Source organism: Coptis chinensis, chromosome 9 (genome assembly GCF_015680905.1).
Source record: "Coptis chinensis isolate HL-2020 chromosome 9, ASM1568090v1, whole genome shotgun sequence".
In the NCBI taxonomy this organism is placed as follows: Eukaryota; Viridiplantae; Streptophyta; class Magnoliopsida; order Ranunculales; family Ranunculaceae; genus Coptis; species Coptis chinensis.
Window position 1 is genome coordinate 27004861 of NC_141464.1, and position 19554 is coordinate 27024414.

At 37.3% G+C, this 19554-nt stretch overlaps 1 long non-coding RNA gene across 1 annotated transcript; it reads left to right on the top strand.

Moving 5' to 3' along the window:
- Positions 1–3841: 3841 nt before the first annotated feature.
- Positions 3842–4312, top strand: LOC147475379 (uncharacterized). The gene is made up of 2 exons (XR_015208998.1): positions 3842–3981; positions 4089–4312. It is a non-coding gene; the product is annotated as an uncharacterized LOC147475379 (long non-coding RNA).
- Positions 4313–19554: the final 15242 nt, after the last annotated feature.

Consider the following 19554-nt stretch of genomic DNA (forward strand, 5'->3'; position numbering starts at 1 on the left):
GAAAATATCTATAATAATAGTTTTCATAATTTTTAATGAATTGGTCACGGTTATCTAACGTTTTTATCCGTTAGTAAACCACACTAAAAAAAAAAAAAAAAAAAAAAGGGGAATGGTGCACCCGACCTCCACTTTTTTTCAGTTTTTCACATTTTCTCCTTTCTCTCTCCCGTAAACCCTAGCGGTTAATTCTCTATCTGTCTACCCATAAACCTCTCCAACTTTGTCTTACTTTTAGATCGCCGCCGCTAAAAATTGCATTGCAATCATGTGTTGAGAGGGAAAGCGAAAAAATTGCCGAAGTATTGATCTTTATCAATCTGAGATTCGTGAAGAGTTGAAGCTTCTCATTCTTGACTCTCTAAACGATTCAAGGTGAAATTTTTGTTTCTCGGTATCAATTCGATATTTCATTTTGTCAATTAGTTTTTAGATTAGATATCTAGACTGTTTGGGTTTTCAGTGATAAACCAAACTGTTTGACAACATTTATGTTTGATTTGTTCACGTTAAGTTTTTACCTGAAAATTATTATTAATTCACCAATCATAAGAAGTGAAGTGAGTTTTAGTGAAATTGTATTATCATGTAAGCGTGCTGAACTTCTTTGAGGTTATGTTTGTACATGAATTCTGAATATAATAAAGTGAATATGGTTGATGGAATAAAGCTTTGATGTACACTTGTGAATTTTATTTATAATCATGTTGTTGTACAACAGTTCACTCCTTGAGCATGCCGACAAATGATGGACGCAGATAAAGATTACAAGAGGGCATCTTATCTTATCATTGACAATGTTGAAGCCATGGCGGTATTATTATGTTTAATGATACCCGTATATAACTTACAATGTATGTCCGGGTGGTGCTTTCTTTTCAGAATTCCTATCTTTGAGAACATTGCAAAAGCAAAGGGTTCAAACAAACCATTTATGCGTATTTGTCCCTGTCCTTGTTTGTGTGAATGCCCGAGCTTTGAGCTCAATCCATGAAATTATATATTGCAATGTTGTTCTATTCTTTTGTAATGTAAAGAAAAAATGTGTCAGGAAAACAATATGAGGGATGATCAATTTGTTAACCTAGATTAAAAGCAAATCGGTGATTTGGTTAAAATTTTCCATTTTTGTGCAAATGAAGTTTTCTCGAGTTCATGCCACATATGTGCACCAAAGCGCCTATGGTAACACGTTTCAGAGAACAAGTGATTTTACAAGGGATGATGTTTTGACCTCTTAAGGGAATTACATCAAAGACAAGAAGCTAGACTAATATTCTTTTTGTTGAATTGTTCAGGTTTGCAAAAATTTCAATTCTCGAGCTAGCAGTCCATGGAGAGAGCCATTGAAGGTCTAAGAAGCCGTTCTGACGGGGAGCGAAGAATCGCTGACATAATAGTCTCTAACTAGAGTTTATCTTGACTAGTAAGTAATTGTTTGCTCAAAAGCTTGTTTTTCAATTATCAACATTCATGGCCTGTTAACATTATCTTAGATCCAAATGAAATTGTTTACTTTTGTTTTGAATATAAGTATGAACTTATCACTTATTACGACAAGTTTTCATCCCTTTTCTAAGGACACGGATTTAAGACCAAAAATAAAACAATATTGTCTTTCATAGCAGGGGTTTACTAATCTCCTGTATGAAAGGTACCGACCAAGATTATACCAAGTTAGGAGGAGCATATGAGTGCAGTCACAAACGCAAATCTAATACATACATGTTTTCCTACAACTGTCTTAGTGCAGATCTTACTGCCTTGAAATATTCTCACTTTAAATGCTTGGACCATTTGATATATATATATATATATATATATATATATACACTATTTTATGATTTTGATGTAGTTTCTTTATATGTTGAAATGCAATTGCGATGATTGTTAATCAAGAGTTCGATTCGAGAACTCAACTTCGCTTTGATACAAAAATGAAGAAGACTAAAAAGCACTTGAAATTTTAATTGTTCATACTAGATTCGGCTAAAGTTACTTTTAGATTGATGTTTATGCGTTAATCTCATTGACTAGCTTGACTGGCCTCCATGGTTCTGTACATCACATGGGAAGGCAATCAAACATACCAAATTCATGGAAATATGCCACACGGCTTGGAAAGCTTACAAGGACACATTCCTCCACAATACTCTGAATGGTCCCTTTTTCTAAATGGAATAGTGGATCTTTTATGGAAAGGTATCCTCGTAAGTATATTTTTTTATTGCAAATTTTAATGATTTAGTAATACAAGACTGCGCCATTTATTTTGAATTGTATAGTAGCTGAAGCCCTGGATATAGTAGCTGAAGCCCTATGATTCCCTGGATCAATTAAGACTACCGTTGTGTTATTTGTGAGAGTTTTACTCTTCATTCTCATTAGATTTGCAGCATATCCACTGTCTAGAGCTGGATATGTATTGGACCTGTCCCCATCCTCACCCTTCCCTATTTTGGCTGCAATTACATTTAAGTCTTGCCGGTGGTGATGAATTTTGATTGTCCACATTATTAGTATCATCCTAATTATAATTGATTGCATTCAGGTTGAGAGCAATGACACCCACGATGAATAACACATTTTTGGTTTCTCTTCTTGGTCAAGAAGCAAGTGAGTCATTTTTCCGACATTACAATATGAGGCTAGTAACTACTTCTAAGTTTCATTGCTTGTTTGCCTTAAAATTTTGTACTAATCAAGTGTCCTTTTATTTGATATTTTTTTTCCTTACTTTTTAGGCTCACAACAAGTAGCCTGTTCCATTATCTTTGCATCATCAATTATGTTGTTGTTCCTTACAATAGTAATATGCAATGCAAAACTAAGGTAAGTTCAAAAATCTGTCTTTTAACCATGCTACTTGTGAAATATTGAGTACTTTAAGTTTTTTTTAACAAATTCTTGTGACCATTCTATGCTTTTAAATCCAGATTTACATACAAGTTACTTATTTTCCTATGTTAGAGTAGTGGAAGTAGTGCATCTTATTTATTTGTCTTGTGTCTTGAACCAACTTTACAACATTGTGGACAAATTTGGGCATACATTTGTTTTATTTGTCACCTGCACTTCAAGAAGAAAATTCAACTCATGCATGGTATTGAACTTGTGCTCCTTGGCCGTGAGCTTGGCGTGTCAATATTGTTAATGGTCATTGTTGTAGGAAAGAATGATCCTATTGTTGGTTGGTTTACAAGTAGTGTTTTTGGTTGCTTTCTCTTCAAAGTGTAGGTTGTAGGATCAAGTCAATGGGTCCATTTGGCCAAAAAGTATAGGCTAACTAAGAGTAGCTCCAACTAAAGGAAGCAAAAAAAATATTCGACGTGGAAACTTGGCCCATTTGACTAAATATGTCCTTGACCACATGTTGCATTATCATTTCTTTTCCTTATGATTATCTTACTTAGCATTAGATTGTCTTGTTTTTCTCTCGAACTTATGGTTTTGAAAGTTTGTACTATAATGAAAAATGGTTAGGAAAGTTAGTATGGTTTAGAAGGTGTTCCTTTTTCTTGTTGTTGCTCCTGGCGGCTTTTGTGCTTGCATTTGGATAACCTATATATATCAAGATACTCAATCCTTTTTGTAGGATATAATTACAATGAAGTGTTTGCTTATGCGCTTCTCTTTGTTGGCATACTTTGCCCATTACACCAATGAATGCGTTGGGTGGGAGCAAGTTGCGTCAATATTTTGACTCAGATATTGGGTATGACTTTCTTGAGGATGACACTCCTGACATATTGAAGGACACTCACACTCCCATCAAGGCTGTGAAAGCAAGCTTTCCAAATCAGAAGCGGGTCTCACCTCCAAATACTCGATCACTTGCACAATCTAAGGTCAAGCTCATCTCCTAGCTTGAGAAGCATACGTAAATTTGTGTTGCAGTCTATATCTTCTTTCCCTTCTCTTACCCCATATGGTGATCCTGAAGGTAGTAGTAGCAACAGTTGAGTGGCGTGCTTGTGAAGGGTGAGTCTTGATTGTTTTATGAACGTTTGGTTCATTATTTTTATCTTTATTACATTTTCTTTTCATTATAGTGACATTGGGTTTCTTTGTTGGTTTTTGTGTCGTAGACTTGCATGTTCTCTTGGCTGCAGTGGAATGTGGTTATCGACACAAAATAGCTTCATTTTCATTAAGTTCGAGAGTTGCGCACGAGAGAAAAACAACTGAATCCACTTGTTACTTTGTGTTCTCTTGTCAGGGATACGATTAAATTTCATCTTTATATATGTAAATTGGGATTTGGATTGTGGCTTTATTCCTATAGCATTGAATGAGATGGTTTTTCTTGTTATTCAATTGTTACTTTGAGTTGTTATGAAGTGTAATTTTACTTTGTAAGATTTGTAAGATGGCATAATTAGATGTGCTCAATTTATGGGCAGGGTGGAAACATTTTGGCGCCAGAAAATTATATTTTTTCACCTTACAGTTCGGTTAGCAACAGATATATCCGTTACAAAACTTGTTACTAATAGATAGTTTACCCATCCGTTACTAACGGTAGTTTCCGTTGCAAATCACAAAAGTTTTCGGTCAAGAAAAGTGTGCCAAAATTTAGTAACGGCTGTAACTGTGACAAATGAATCATTTCAACAAACAACCAACATCTATTTATCCGTTACAAAGTATTTTACTAACGGATATAAGTGTTACTTTAAATAATTTAAGTAACGGATACAACCGTTACTAAATTTTAGCTAAGTGACTGTAACACTCCAGAGGTAACGGATATAACCGTTAGTAAAAATATAAATAACAATTATAACTGTTGCTAAATGGCCTTTATGGTGTAGTGAAAGGGGTTGACTTTGATGAAATTTTCTCTCCTGTAGTAAAGATGACTTCTATCAAGGTGGGATTGGGTCTGACCGTAAGTATGAACCTAGAGGTTAAGCAACTAGATGTCAAGATAGCTTTTCTTCATGGAGACCTTAAAGAAGATGTCTACATGGACCAGCCAGAGGGGTTTGAGGTCAAAGGCAATGAGCACCTGGTATGCAAGCTGATAAAGAGTTTGTATAGGTTGAAGCAAGCATCGAGACAGTGGTACATAAAGTTTGACTCCTTTATGGCGAAGCAAGGATACAAGAAGTCTGCTTCCAATTATTGTGTGTTTGTTCAGAAATTTCCAGATGGGGATTTCATAATGCTCTTATTGTACGTGGATGATATATTGATAGTTGGCCCAAACATCAACAAGATATCCAAGCTGAAGAAAGACTTGAGTAAGTTCTTTGAGATGAAGGATTTGGGCCAAGCAAAGCAGATACTTGGGATGCGGATCACTCATGACAGAAATAGTTAGATGTTGTGGCTTTCTCAAGAAAGCTACATTGAGAAAGTGTTGAAGAGATTCAACATGGATCAAGCGAAGGCAGTCAGTTGTCCGCTTGGTGGCCAATTCCACATGACCAAATATATGTGTCCAAAGGGTGAGCATGATCAGTGTCAGATGGAAAAGATTCCTTATGCATCCGTAGTGGGCAGCTTGATGTATGTAATGGTGTGTACAAGACCGGATATTGCTTTTGCCATTGGTGTTGTAAGCCGATTTTTGTCAAATTCGGGTAAGGAGCATTAGGAAGGTGTTAAGTGGATATTGAGATATCTTAAGGGCAATTCCAAATCGTGTTTGTGTTTTGGTGGAAGTAAGCCCTTACTTGAAGGCTATACTGATGCAGACATGGCAGGTGATGTTGACTCCATGAAGTCCACCTCACGGTTATCCGGGTTACTTTTTTTGGGGAGCAGTTTCTTGGCAATCTAAGTTGCAAAAGTATGTTGCCCTCTCTACTATAGAAGCCGAGTATATTGCAGCCACAGAGTGTTGCAAAGAGATGCTATGGATGAAGAGGTTCTTCAATGAACTAGGGCTAAAGCAAAAACAATTTGTTGTTCTATGTGACAGTCAGAACGCCATCAATTTGAGCAAGAATCCGAGTTTTCATTCTAGATCCAAGCACATACATGTGCGGTATCATTAGATTAGAGAAGTACTCGAAGACAAGCATTTGTGTATCGAGAAGATCCATACCGACAATAACGGGTCGGATATGATGACCAAGGTCTTACCAAAAGGTAAGTTTGATGTTTGTTGTGCTACCGCCAGAATGGTAACACACTCCTCCTGTTGATTTGGAAATTGCATGGAGGTATCCCCCCTCACTGTTCGGGAGAGGGAGATTGTTGGAGTTATCCCTCACATGAGGAAAGAAAGAAGTTCAGTTTGCGTGAAGATGTCTGAGCGCGTGCGCGCTTAGATTGGTCTTGCCCAAGGAGCGCCCGTGCCCATGCCGTGAACAACTTATAGTACATTGAGGGCGCACGCGCTCGACATTGGCCTTGCCAGGAGTGCGCCCGCGCCTATGCCTATTTTCTGCAGAATTCTATTTTTGTGAAACTGCGAGTTTGCAGTATATGTTGGGGTTTTTGGCAAAACCTAACACATGAACTGAGACAACACAAGATAGAGAAAACCCAATCTTGAAAGCAATCAAGATTGAGAGATAACATTTACAGAGAGAAAATCATGTAAAGCGAGAGGAGTGATCTAGTAAGGTGAGAGACTGAAAAGAGTGATTGTATTTTTCATTCCCACTTTATAAAAAGGATTAACTCTTGTGGAAGTAGGCACCATTGGCCGAACCACGGTATATCTTTGTGTTGTGGTATGCATTTTACTTCTTTATATTATTATCTATTGTTAATAGTTGTTTAGAGAGTTAGGCATGCTAGGTTCGTTTTAATGGATATTTAGAATTGTCTGGAGATTGTTATTAATTCAAATACAAGTTATCTGTGTAGTGGGGATCGATTGGTATCGTTATTCCCTAACTATAATGATAGTATTCGTCGGTTGTAGTCATAACTAAATTGCGCATCCCATGCATCATTAGCTGCGACTCGGCATATCGCGCTCTAAGTGTTGCTTACAAAAAAATCAATAACTTTAAGAAAAATCATCACTATAAACCAAATATAATACAAGTTTCAAAATATAAACCAAATACTAACCTCATCTAGAGTGTCAATATCCGAAACAAGGTTTGGAAGATAACTTTGATCAACATGAGGTATAGGTATGGACGTATGGCGACATGCATTCCCTGATATGTAACTATGCCATAGCTCCATGGGTTATCCGAATCGGAAGGAGTTGGAACAAAAAACTCGTAAGGACCTTGAGATGAAGAGTAGGGCTCAGCAGGGTATGGGATACGCAAATCACTTCTAATAGCCTTATGTCCCACAAAGTCCATGTTAGTAACTCTGTACATGTTAGTATGCAATATATGACCCCTTGAGATGCGATCCCAGTAACTATCATAGTCACCATTCACATCTAAATATAGAGAAGCTTGTGACGACAAGTCTTCATTCATTCTAAAATAGGACCTCCACTGATTAGTTCTTCCTAATGGGCACACATTCTCTGGAGGAGGGTGTGAGATAAAAGGTGTCCCAACGATTTGGTGCTAACACCTATCGCCAAGGTACCACACGATGATACCTTCAAACTCAAGACGATTCAATGCATTGTAAGATTATACGAATGACGTACATGGTGAATCGCCTCACGTAACCAAACATCATCCATGGTATCTCCCTCCACATCATCAACATTTAATTACATATATCGAGTATGAAACCATGGTGTCCACTGTATCACCAATGTCGACCTAGTCTCGAGTTGGTTACGATCTAAGTGAATGTTGTGGCGTCCTTTACCACTTCGACAATCTTTAAAGTCATTCATCCATGCTCTAATCCGTGGGACGATATCACGGTCCATGTTCAGTCTCAGAAGAGGAGCCATGGTAGATACGTGCTCATGCCACCAATACTACCATAAAAACAAATATCAAAATCAAACTTGTACGTAATTTAATATAAAGTTATAATACTAAAAATTTAAAACTTACTTGTAAAAGAGGGGTGAAGCCACCGCATTGACCATTCGCAATATTAGTTGTGACTCGGCATGCTTGATCCAATGCGTAAATCAAAGCTCTAAACATAGCACCACCCTAATCATGCTGATGCATGTATTCTTAGGGATGTCCATCTTGCCCGAAACCCGCCCAAAACCCTAACAAAATACCCGCACCGAACCCTGCCCGAACCCGACAAAACCCAAACCTGAACCCAAACCGAAATACATAGGGTAGGGTTTGGTCACACTCTCTAAACCCGGACCAACCCGAGCCTGACCCGATAATTTAACCTTAAACCTGTTAACATGGCTAAAAAACCCGAAACTGAACCCGGACCGAAATCGAACCCCAAATCCGATTTCAATTGCATACTATTAATCTCATATAAAATAATGAGTTAGATAAATATTTGGATTATGATCTCATTCATGTTTACAATGATGAGTTATTTAATATATTGAATTATGAAAAAAATTATGTCGGGATTTCCAATTTTTTCAGTAATTGCACGTGATCGTGTGTATATAGTTCATTCCGAGTCCATCTATTTTTAAATCATATCAAATAATTATGTTCGAGTATAGGTGATAATTACTTCCAAGTTCATTAGAAGTTTTATTTTGTTTGAAGGATTGTTGGATAGCCGAAGAAGGAATAAAATGTAGATATATATTTCAAATAAAGTTTCTTATTGTCTTCTTTCTTTATTTATACCAGGCTTTATCGTATCCAAAACCCGAATCTGAGCCCGATGGGTACCCGAAATATAGGGTTAGGGTAGGGTTTGGTCACACTTCTCAACAAAATACCCGACTCCAAACCAGACTCGCTGAAAACCGGTCCGGGTTCAAGTAACCTGATACCTGTTCAAAACCTGAAAAGTTGGGTTCGGGCCGGGTCGGGTACCCGTTTGGACATCCCTATGTATTCTAACCAAACCAAACACTCTATCCCACATAATCTTAGTGAACTATCACCCGTGGAGAAGAAACACTGCGTGATTAAGTAAAAATAGAATGCTCGCAAATATCTATCCCGATCTGTACCCGTCAGGCACCAACCTTCGTCACTCTCTTTCATCTTCTCCATGAACTCATTCACAAAAAAGGAGGGTTTGATACCCCTTTTAGCCCAATCCTCCGGCCTTATATTCGGCCAACTTTGTTGTGCATAATCAAAAGTCGCAAACCGACCTTCTCCAAACGTAATGGCCTTTCCCCTTCCTATGCTCATTCCCGTGAGCATAGTCCATTGGAGTGATGCCTATCTCACCTTGTGGAAAGTGGAAAGTGTGAGTTGTGTCCCACCACCGCTTGATCAAAGCGTATATCAAACCACGGTCGGCGTTTTGATAACCACATCGAAACAATGACCCAAACGGAGATTGTAAAATTTAATTTCTTATGCTTTCAAAACAATCTCATTTGTCAAGCATTATCTTCCACTGTTCATGGATGCCCAACAACACCGCAATTTCATCTTCCTCTTCCGCCCCCTCCCCTCCTAAACATTTATTCAAAACACTTCATTAAAATTAAAGAAAATACAAATTATGATGTTAAAGAAATCAAATTTAACGATCAAATGCTTACCATATTTACATGATGAGAGATGTGAGTTTCCGGATTTCTAGCCAATGTAGCATGTGTTAGTGGATCGACAGGGTCCGGAAATTGAATTACTAGAGGGTTTTGCAAACTATACACTTTGTTTTCTTCATTGACGTTTAGCACTGACGTCGACTCTTGTGTCAATCTAATAACTTATTTTTGACCGAAAAATCGTTTATCCTTGTTACTCATTTTGCGTGGCACCTGCAATTCAATCAATAATATCCTCTTTATAACTTCAATTTAAACAAAACGCACAATTTCAAACTAACATTCTAACATCAATTCCAACATTCTAATTTAACAAACAATTCAACAAACATTAAACTAATCCCTTTAACCTCACAATTCCAACATTCTAATTCAACATTCTAATTCAACATTAAACTAATCAAAATAACTTACAATCAACAACACCACAATCTCATACAGAGCAATAGTATCGCAAAACATTTAACCCTCAATTCAATTAACATTCAAACATTCAAACTATTTCTCAAATCGAATTTCAATAGGAGAGAGTGAAACTTACGAGTATTGAGCACAAAAATGAGGATTGAGGAATGAAGGAGTGAGGAGAGAGGAGAAGTTTCTCGAGTTTGTTTTTGGTAGTGAGGGGAAATTGAGAAGAGATTTGTGTGTTATAGCGTCTGGAGTATCTGAGACGGGCGAGTTTACGTCGTGCATTTGCAATTTAACGTCTGGGGCTACGTAAACTCTACTACAGATATCGAACTTAACAACTGCTAAAAGTGCCTATTGGATTGGTTTTTCAAATTTCTACTGCCAAATTTGGCTGGGGCTGCTAAAAGTATTAGAAGTTGTTTTTGTATGTCAGAGTGCAGAGCGCGCACACGCTCTATTCAAGCACAATTGGAGTGCGCCCGCGCCTCACATCCTGTTTAGATATACTCGCACCGTTTGTGTTTGTACAGATCTTAGATCTTTGTTATTTTAGTTTCTATTTGGGAACTTGTAATCTCTATATAAACCATTGTATGAGACCTATAAATCAATCAAGTAAATATTCTCAAATCTCTCTCTCTAATTTATCATGGTATCAGCCTAATTTCAATCCAAACCCTAACCCTAACCTCTCTAAGCTTCCGCCTCCTCTCAATTCTCAATGGCCGATGCCTCAAACACCAATAATGACTCTCCTCCAGGTTCTGATAATCCTTTCTTATTTGTACACCACTCAGATAGTCCCACGGCTATTCTCATCTCTATTTTGTTATCTGGTGACAATTATCTGTCTTGGTTACGGTCTATCTATAGATCCCTTTGAGCAAAGAATAAGTTTGGTTTTGTCGATGGCTCTATCATACCTCCCACTACTCCCAAAGAAAAATCCATCCAAGTGGTCGCGATATGATAACCACGTTGCTTAATGGATTCTCAATTCTGTTACTCCAAATTTTCGTGGAAGCATCCTCTATGCCGACTCTGCATCCGAAATCTGGAAAGATCTAGGTGACTATTTTTCACAAACTAATGCAGCTAAAGTCTTTCAACTGAAGGATTCTGTCTCTTCTTAAACAAGACAATTGTCCGGTATCTGTTTACTTCACTTTGCTTAAATCTTTATGAGATGAATTAAGTTCTTTGTCTACTATGCCTACTTGTACTTGTGGTCATGCATCTATTTTTGCCAAAGAGATTGAAGACGGTCATTCTATAAAATTCATGCAAGGCCTAGATGCTCGTTTTCAATCCATTCGCAGTCAAATTCTCTTAATGGATCATTTTCCCCGTATGTCCAAGATTTATTCTTTAATCCGACAGGAAGAGAAGCAAAAAGAGATTCATGCACTCTCTCTTCCTTTTGCTCTAGACACTGCTGCCCTGAGTACCCACTTTCAAAAGACAAACTAGGCTTCTTCTTCGAAATCAGGCCCGTCTAAACCTCCGCAGCACAACATTAGTTTGCAATAGCCTCGAGCACTCGCGCCCTTAGATATAGGGCAACCAGAGCGCGCACACGGTTCTCCATTTCTGCAATCACTATAACTGAGTTGGACATCATATTGGTACATGTTACAAACTGCACGGTTATCCCCCCAAGCCTGCTCAAGCCAATTCGGTTGCTATGTACTCTAATTCTCCTATTTTCTCTACAAAACAATACAACCAACTTCTCAGTTTGCTCGATTCAAGTAGCACCACTTCACAAGCAAACCTGACAGGTATTTCTCTCTTGTGTTTTTCTAAATTTATATGGATCATCGACTCTGGTGCTACCAATCATGTCTGTTCATCGTTACATCTGTTTTCTCATTATCATACTTGTTTAACACATTCTACTCTTAAACTTCCGGATGGAATCGACTATTTAATCACTCATGTTGGTAGTGTTATTCTCTCTCCTTTATTACGACTTGAAAACGTTCTGTTTGTTCCCACTTTTCATTTTAACTTACTTTCCATTAGTGAACTAGTCAAGTCTGATCACCCTATCTCTGTCACGTTCACTAATGATTCTTGCCTTTTTTAGGACCAGTTATCAAAGAAGAAGATTGGATTGGGACGGCTTAATGGGGGACTCTATCATCTTCAACTAGCTTCCGTTTGCTCATCCTACAACTCCACCACCAATAATAATTTATGGCATTATCGCTTAGGACATCTCTCTTCCACTCCTTTACAAATTTTAGCTAAGCAATTTCCTTTTATTTCTAGTTCCAATAATGCTACTTGCCATGTATGTCCACAAGCTAAGCAAACACATTTATTTTTTTCTCATAGTTCAATAAAAACAATTAGACCTTTTCAAATGATCCATTTTGATATTTGGGGTCCTTTTCATTTACCATCATATTCCAATGCTCGTTTTTTCTTAACTATTATTGATGACTTTAGTCGTGCTACATAGATTTATCTTATGACTATCAAATCTGAAACTGTCATGCATTTACAATTTTTTTTTGCCATGATTCATACTCAATTTCATTCTACAATAAATTCGCTCATATCTGGCCATGGCATTATTGATGACCATTTTCATAAAATCCAAGTCCTTCGATCTGACAATGGATCCGAATTTATATCCCATAACATGCAACAATTTTTTTCCAAACATGGGGTTATCCACCAATGTAGTTGTGTTGCTACTCCCTAACAAAACGTTGTTATTGAAAAAAAACATTGTCACTTACTCAACTTTGCACGAGCATTACATTTTCAAGCTCATCTCCCGTTATCTTTTTGGGGTGAATGCATTCTCACCGCAGGCTATCTCATTAACAAAATTCCTAGCCCTTTGTTAAATGGCAAATCACCTCATGAGCTTTTATTTACAACACCTCCCTTTATTGCCCATCTTCGTGTTTTTGGTTGTTTATGTTTTGCTCATAACACTTCCATTAAAAATAAGTTTTATCACCAAGGTAAACTTGGCATCTTCATTGGTTATCCTTATGCTCAGAAAGAATATCACATTTATGATCTATCTTCCAAAAAAAATTATACATCCCGTGACGTGATTTTCCATGAGCATGCATTCCCCTATCAACATTTATCTTCGCCATCATCACATCTGCCTGTTTATCCCTTACCCATCCTGCATAATGAAACTTTTCGACATTGATTCTCTCAGTAGCTCTAGAAGTAAGTAAGAGCTGGCGCCCGATCTAGCGCGAAATCGAAGGCCAAGACGCCCTCGATCCAAGATAAACCGAAGCGCCGCCTCCTCCCCCTCCTAAAAATCTTCCATTTGTTACTCCGTCACCTACAATTTTGGAACTCCCTCAACCACCACAACTCAACCCTCCTACCTCACCTCGATCTACTAGAGTGCGAAACCCCCCACCACTTCTCATCAAAGATTATCACTGCCCTACTCTCACCAAGGCACCTACAGTTCCTCGTTCGGCCAACCTCATCCAATCGGACTCTAAGATAACACAGTCTTCCACTCCATATCCTATGACTTTCTATGTTTCTGACACTAATTTTTCTACTTATCATAAAGTTTTTTTGTCTAAAGTGTCTTCTTCAGTTGTTCTTACATCTTTTTCTCAAGCTGTCAAAATTCCAGAATGGAGAACTGCTATGGCTGCTGAAATTGCAGCTTTGGAACAGAATAACACATGGACTCTTGTTCCGTTATCCTCTCATCATAAGTCTATTGGTTGTAAATGAGTTTTCAAGATTAAATATCATTCAGATGGTTCTATTGAACGATATAAAGCTCGTCTTGTTGCCAAGGGTTACAATCAGATTGAAGGCCAAGACTATCATGATACTTTTGCAGTTGTTGATAAATTAGTCACTGTTTGATTACTTCTCTCCATTGCTGCTATCAGACATTGGTCCCTTCATCAGCTGGATGTCCACAATGCCTTTCTCCAAGGCGATTTGGATGAAACTGTCTATATGACCTTACATTTTGGCTTTACCAAACAGGGGGAGCACAGGATCTGTCGCCTCAATAAGTCCTTATATGGACTCAAGCAGGCTTTTCGGCAATGGTTTGCCAAACTATCTACCACTCTTATCACTACCGACTTCACTTAGTCTAAGTCTGATTATTCTCTATTTACTAATATTCGTGGTTCTAATTCTACATTTTTCCTTGTTTATATGGACGACATTCTGATCACAGGCAACAATCCATCTCTCATTCAGAACTTGAAGCAATTTTTAGAGGCAAAGTTCTATATCAAGGACTTGGGATGTCTTAAATATTTCTTGGGTATTGAGGTGACTTGTTCCAAAGAAGGATTATTTCTTACACAACTCAAATGTCTTTTGGACATTCTGTCTAATTGTGGTACCACTGGTGGTCATATTTCTGAGTTCCCTATGGAACAAAACATCAACCTCCATATCGATGATGGCACATTACTTCAGGATCCTACTGTCTATCGTCGCTTGATTGAGCGTCTCTTATATCTCACAGTTATATGTCCAGATATCACTTATTTTGTTAATTATCTTAGCCGCTTTATGCAGTCCCCACGGACTCCACATCTAGATGCTGCTCATCGGATACTCCGCTACCTTAAATGTTCGATCAACAAAGGAATTCTCTTATCCGCTAATAGTTATTTACATATCTCTGGTTTCTGTGACTTTGATTGGGCTGGCTGCCCTGTCACTCGTCGTTCTACTAGTGGTTATTGCACTTTTCTTGGTTCTAGCCCTATATCCTGGAAAACAAAGAAACAGAGCAATGTATCCCGTTCTTCTGCTGAAGCCGAATATCGTTCCATGACTACCCTTGCGTGTGAACTTCAATGGTTGAAGTATCTTCTACATGACTTAGGCATCTCTCACCCTTCTCTGATGAACATGTTCTGCGACAATCAGGCTTCCCTCCATCTCTCTCAAAATCCAATTTTTCATGAACGAACGAAGCACATCGAATTGGACTGTCATTTCTTACGCGACAAGATACAAGCCAAGTTATTATTCCTACGTTCGTTCCATCCTAAGATCAGGTGGTTGACGCCTTCACTAAACCTCTCAGCAAGGACACCTTTCTGAGATTATTTCGCAAGTTAGGAGTTCTTGACATTCACTTTCCAACTTAAGGGGGAGTATTAGAAGTTGTTTCTGTATGTCAGAGTGCAAAGCGCGCACGCACTCTATTCAAGCATAATTAGAGCACACTCGTGCCTCGCATCCTGTTTAGCTATAATCGCACTGTTTGTGTTTGTACATATCTTAGATCTTTGTTATTTTAGTTTCTATTTGGGAACTTGTAATCTCTATATAAACCATTGTATGAGACCTAGAAATCAATCAAGTAAATATTCTCAAATCTCTCTCTCTCATTTATCAAAAAGGCCTATGTGGCACATTTTATCAACCCATTATAGCTGCTCTCCATTGGACTTGCACTTAAGCCCCTTTCTCGCTGTAATACGTGCACCATTACAGCCATCCACCATTATTACAGAGAACACTATCATTACACCATATGCCAACTCAGATAGACCTAAACACCTACAACTGTTATCCACGTGTCTCTCACAGGTACATGTCATCCATTTCGACCGCACATCTGTACTCATCAATACACGTGCTGTACCTAATGCTCACTCTCAATGACTATAAAAACCACCCTCTAGAGCTATGTGTGGTTTGATTCCAGTCTCACTAACACAGTGCTGGATACGTAGGCATCTTCTTACTTATGAAGACATTAACACCAAATAAAATCATCCTCTCTTTATTATCCCACTTAAAAGCTAAGACCTAAGTCTTAATCCTTAATATAAATTTAGACATTTACAAAAACCATTCTAAGTGACTCTGACCGTTTTATGGAACATTAAATTATCGAATAAAGGTAAAACCAAAATATTTCAATAATTGAGACTCCGTAGTCCGTATTATCAACCTTGGTCTAGTTAACGTCTTTAACGATGAGATGATAGCTATTGGTAAATCTCATATGATAGCTATTGGTAAAGATGGCTATTAATTAGTTGAGATATCAGATTGGGCTCAAGTCTCACCTAATATCCAAACTTCGGTGTAGTTTATTTTCATGTTTTTGCTTGCAATTACGTACACTGTTTTTTATTCATAAATAATAACGAAGAGGTTGCAACAGTTAAGTTATAAAAAAACATGCTCAAAAGAGTAGGTTTCTTGAGTAGGTGATGTATCAAACCAAAGTACGAAACCTAACTTAACAAGTGTATTAACTTTACATTTTTTTTAGATAATAAGTGGGTTCGTTTGTACATGTATTGTCGCACAAATGATGACATGAGGGCTTTCTCATCAATCACATAATTAATGGGATTTTTAAGAGCATTTCCAATGATGCATACATCAGTTTGGCTAGCCATCTAGGATATATATTTAGGTGAACCAAATTTCCCAAATGATTGCTTAATTAACTTAAAAGGACTTGATTAATTGCTAAGCAATTGGCTTAGGAGTTAGGATGCAATAGGAAAAGAGCAACAGGTACAACATGCATGGTGGTGTCAGTGTCTGCAAATTTAAAACGAATGTCAGGTGAATGCCTTAATGACTGACGTGTGTGGCTCATAGGAAGTGATTGACTTCATGGCCGTGCATATGTCAGTTTAAAACTTTAAATTACTAAAACAGCCAGAGTTATTAGAGGAATCTGTTCTGTTCGAGAATTATTGGTTTTCACCGATTTTGGGTAGACCATTGGAGTTTGGTTCTTTGCAAATGACCAACCATTTTTGTTATGGTTGGTGCATTACTACATTCAAGATGCTCTAATGTTCTTTACTATTTTTTTCACCACATGGATATAATGGACATTTATTAACAAAAACTTTAAAATTAATCTAGTCAATTCGTATGTGTTACTTTGAGAGCATCCGCAATGGATTTTTTTTTTTTTTTTTTTGATAATAGATTTTTAAGGGGCAGTTGTTTAATTTTTTGTTTTTTGGAAACAAGAGTTAATTTGTTTAAACACCCCCCCCCACGCATTTGTCACCAGTTTATAATAAACCCTCCATATTTGTGATGTGATTTCCTCCACGCTGTCTGACTTCTATCCCAGTTTCATTAGTATTTTACTTAATACCAAAATTATCCCTGAACTAAGAGTATAACAGGTATTTAACAATAGCTATTTTTCAAGTGTAAATAAGAAAAAGACAAAATGTAATAACGACACTTTTTGAAGGGTAATTTTAGAATACTAATGGAACTAGGATGGAAGTCAAACGGCGCAGGGAGAAAATCGTAATGTTTACAAATGTGGGGGATTTAAATTAAACTGGTGACAAATGTGGAGGGTTTAGACAAATTAACTCTTGAAACAATGATGGGGTTGAGGCAGACTCCTATTTGTTTATTAAACTTCAAAGAGTTACATACTTAGGAGTGGAATTTTAGTCGAGTAGCTCGGGCTTGACTTGTTTAAGCTCAGCTCAAGCTCATTTATTTAACTAAATGAGCCAAGCTTCAGCCTATATTATAGCTCGCTTAAAAAATGAGTATGATGAAGCTCGGCTCGATAAGCTCAAATACCATCATCACAGTGTAAATATAGCCGAGCTACTCGAGCTTGGCTTGGATTCGTTCATATAATATACGAGCCAAACTTGAGACTATATTAAAGCTTGTTTAAATAAACGAGCTGAGCCAAGCATAGTGAAAGTCAGCTTGATTAGCTCGAATTCCACCCCTATACACACCTCCCTAAGAGTATGATCGTTAGAGGAAGAATTCTTAGTACAACAACACTGGGCTCTAAGCTTTACAATCATGAAAAACTCATGAACATAGTCCACTTGGGTACTAGGGGTGGGAATTTGGCCCTAACGACCCTAACCCGGCCCTGACCGACCCGACCCTAAGCCCTATAAAGCCCTCACAACTAAACCCCTCGAGAGTTTAGGTCGGGTCGGGCCGCCCAAATTTCTAATGCCTTCTTGTAGGTGGCTAGAGCTAAGATTCTAAAACATAGGTCGACCCTAACCAAGCCCTAACCTACTGTTTCATACTTTCACTATAAATACACATACCATAATTGTCCAACTCTTTGTTAAATATTTTCAATTAAAATAACATTGTCCTTTGTAATTTATCACTTACACCCAAAGGTACTTCCAATAACTTGTTTTATATAACAAAACTTGTCAACTTAAAGTAGCATGAAGAATAATGAGCACCAAATTTAATAAAAAAATAAGACTTTATTCCTTTGATCATCAAGTCAAAGTCCATAACTTATTATTCTCAATTTCTTTTTCATTTATTTCTTATAAATTATATTTTTATTCACATCCAAGCCAAGTCTAAAACTAAAGGTTTCCTTCCACACCATTAAAGCAAAATACGTAGCAGACATTTTCAGAACATAAAACCAAAAACACCCTTTAAAAGGAAAAATGACATTTGTAATCTCAAACCTTTCTCCATCACTTGTTCAAAAGCCAATATTTTCATTTCCATATACAAAGCTTGAATCATTTTTAAATTAGAAAAAAGGTAATATTATATTTGTTTGAATCTATTATAGAAATAATTTATGATATTACAAATAGTTTAACAACTTCCATGACCCTTTAACCAAAACTATTATGTTTCTTCTTTATATCTATTACTTTTCCTTTAAAATGATAATATAATTATTTGTCTATGTATTTCAATGTTAAATGTAATTTTAGTGAGGTTTGAGTACAAGGAAGAACAAATTCAACTCTCGATGTACTTGAGTTCATTAGATTGTGGATGTGCATTTTAAATTTTGGACTTATACGCGATTATTACTAGATTGGTTGGACTTTGAGTTTGTAGATTATCAGACATTTTTGTAATATAAATGAGTTTTAAAACCGATGTAAAAAAAGAAAATATATAGGCCCTACTTAAAACCCGACTTCTAAACTAACCCCTTTAAAAGGCTAGGGTCGTGGATGGCTTGAGATTTAGACTTGTGACCGCCCTACGCCGACTTTTTAGGCGACGAATTACCCCCTAATATCTGAAGGGCTTTAAATGTTTAGGGCCGGGCTAGCCCAACCCGGCCCATTGCCCACCCCTATTGGGTACACACACGAAAATAATTACATAGAAACATCTAACGTCTGCCACCAAACAAAAATTTATCCTTTGAGATCGGATGATTATTCCTTAAATGTTTCTGGGCATTCTCAAAATTGTAGAAAAATGTCTCATATTCACAACAAGCATGTGTTATTATGTTAAACCAAGAGTATCATTTGAAATTTACTTGTATCCATCAAGGTTCTTACCTTTGTAAATGAGGATGCCTCTACACACCCAAATAGTAACTTGGTAAAAAATTTCACGGAGGCCGATAAACAGCGATGTTAAACTTTTCAGCGATGTTAAACTTTAGCCGCGTCACGTGCAAATTGAAACCACACTTTAAACACTTTTAAGTCACATCATGCCGGTTGCTGCAAAACTTTAGCAGGATGGTTAAACGTTAGTAGTGTCACAACTTATTTAATATGAGGTTATTCAACGGTAAATTAGTAGCCGTAGCCCTTCAAAATGATCAAAACCCAAAGCTA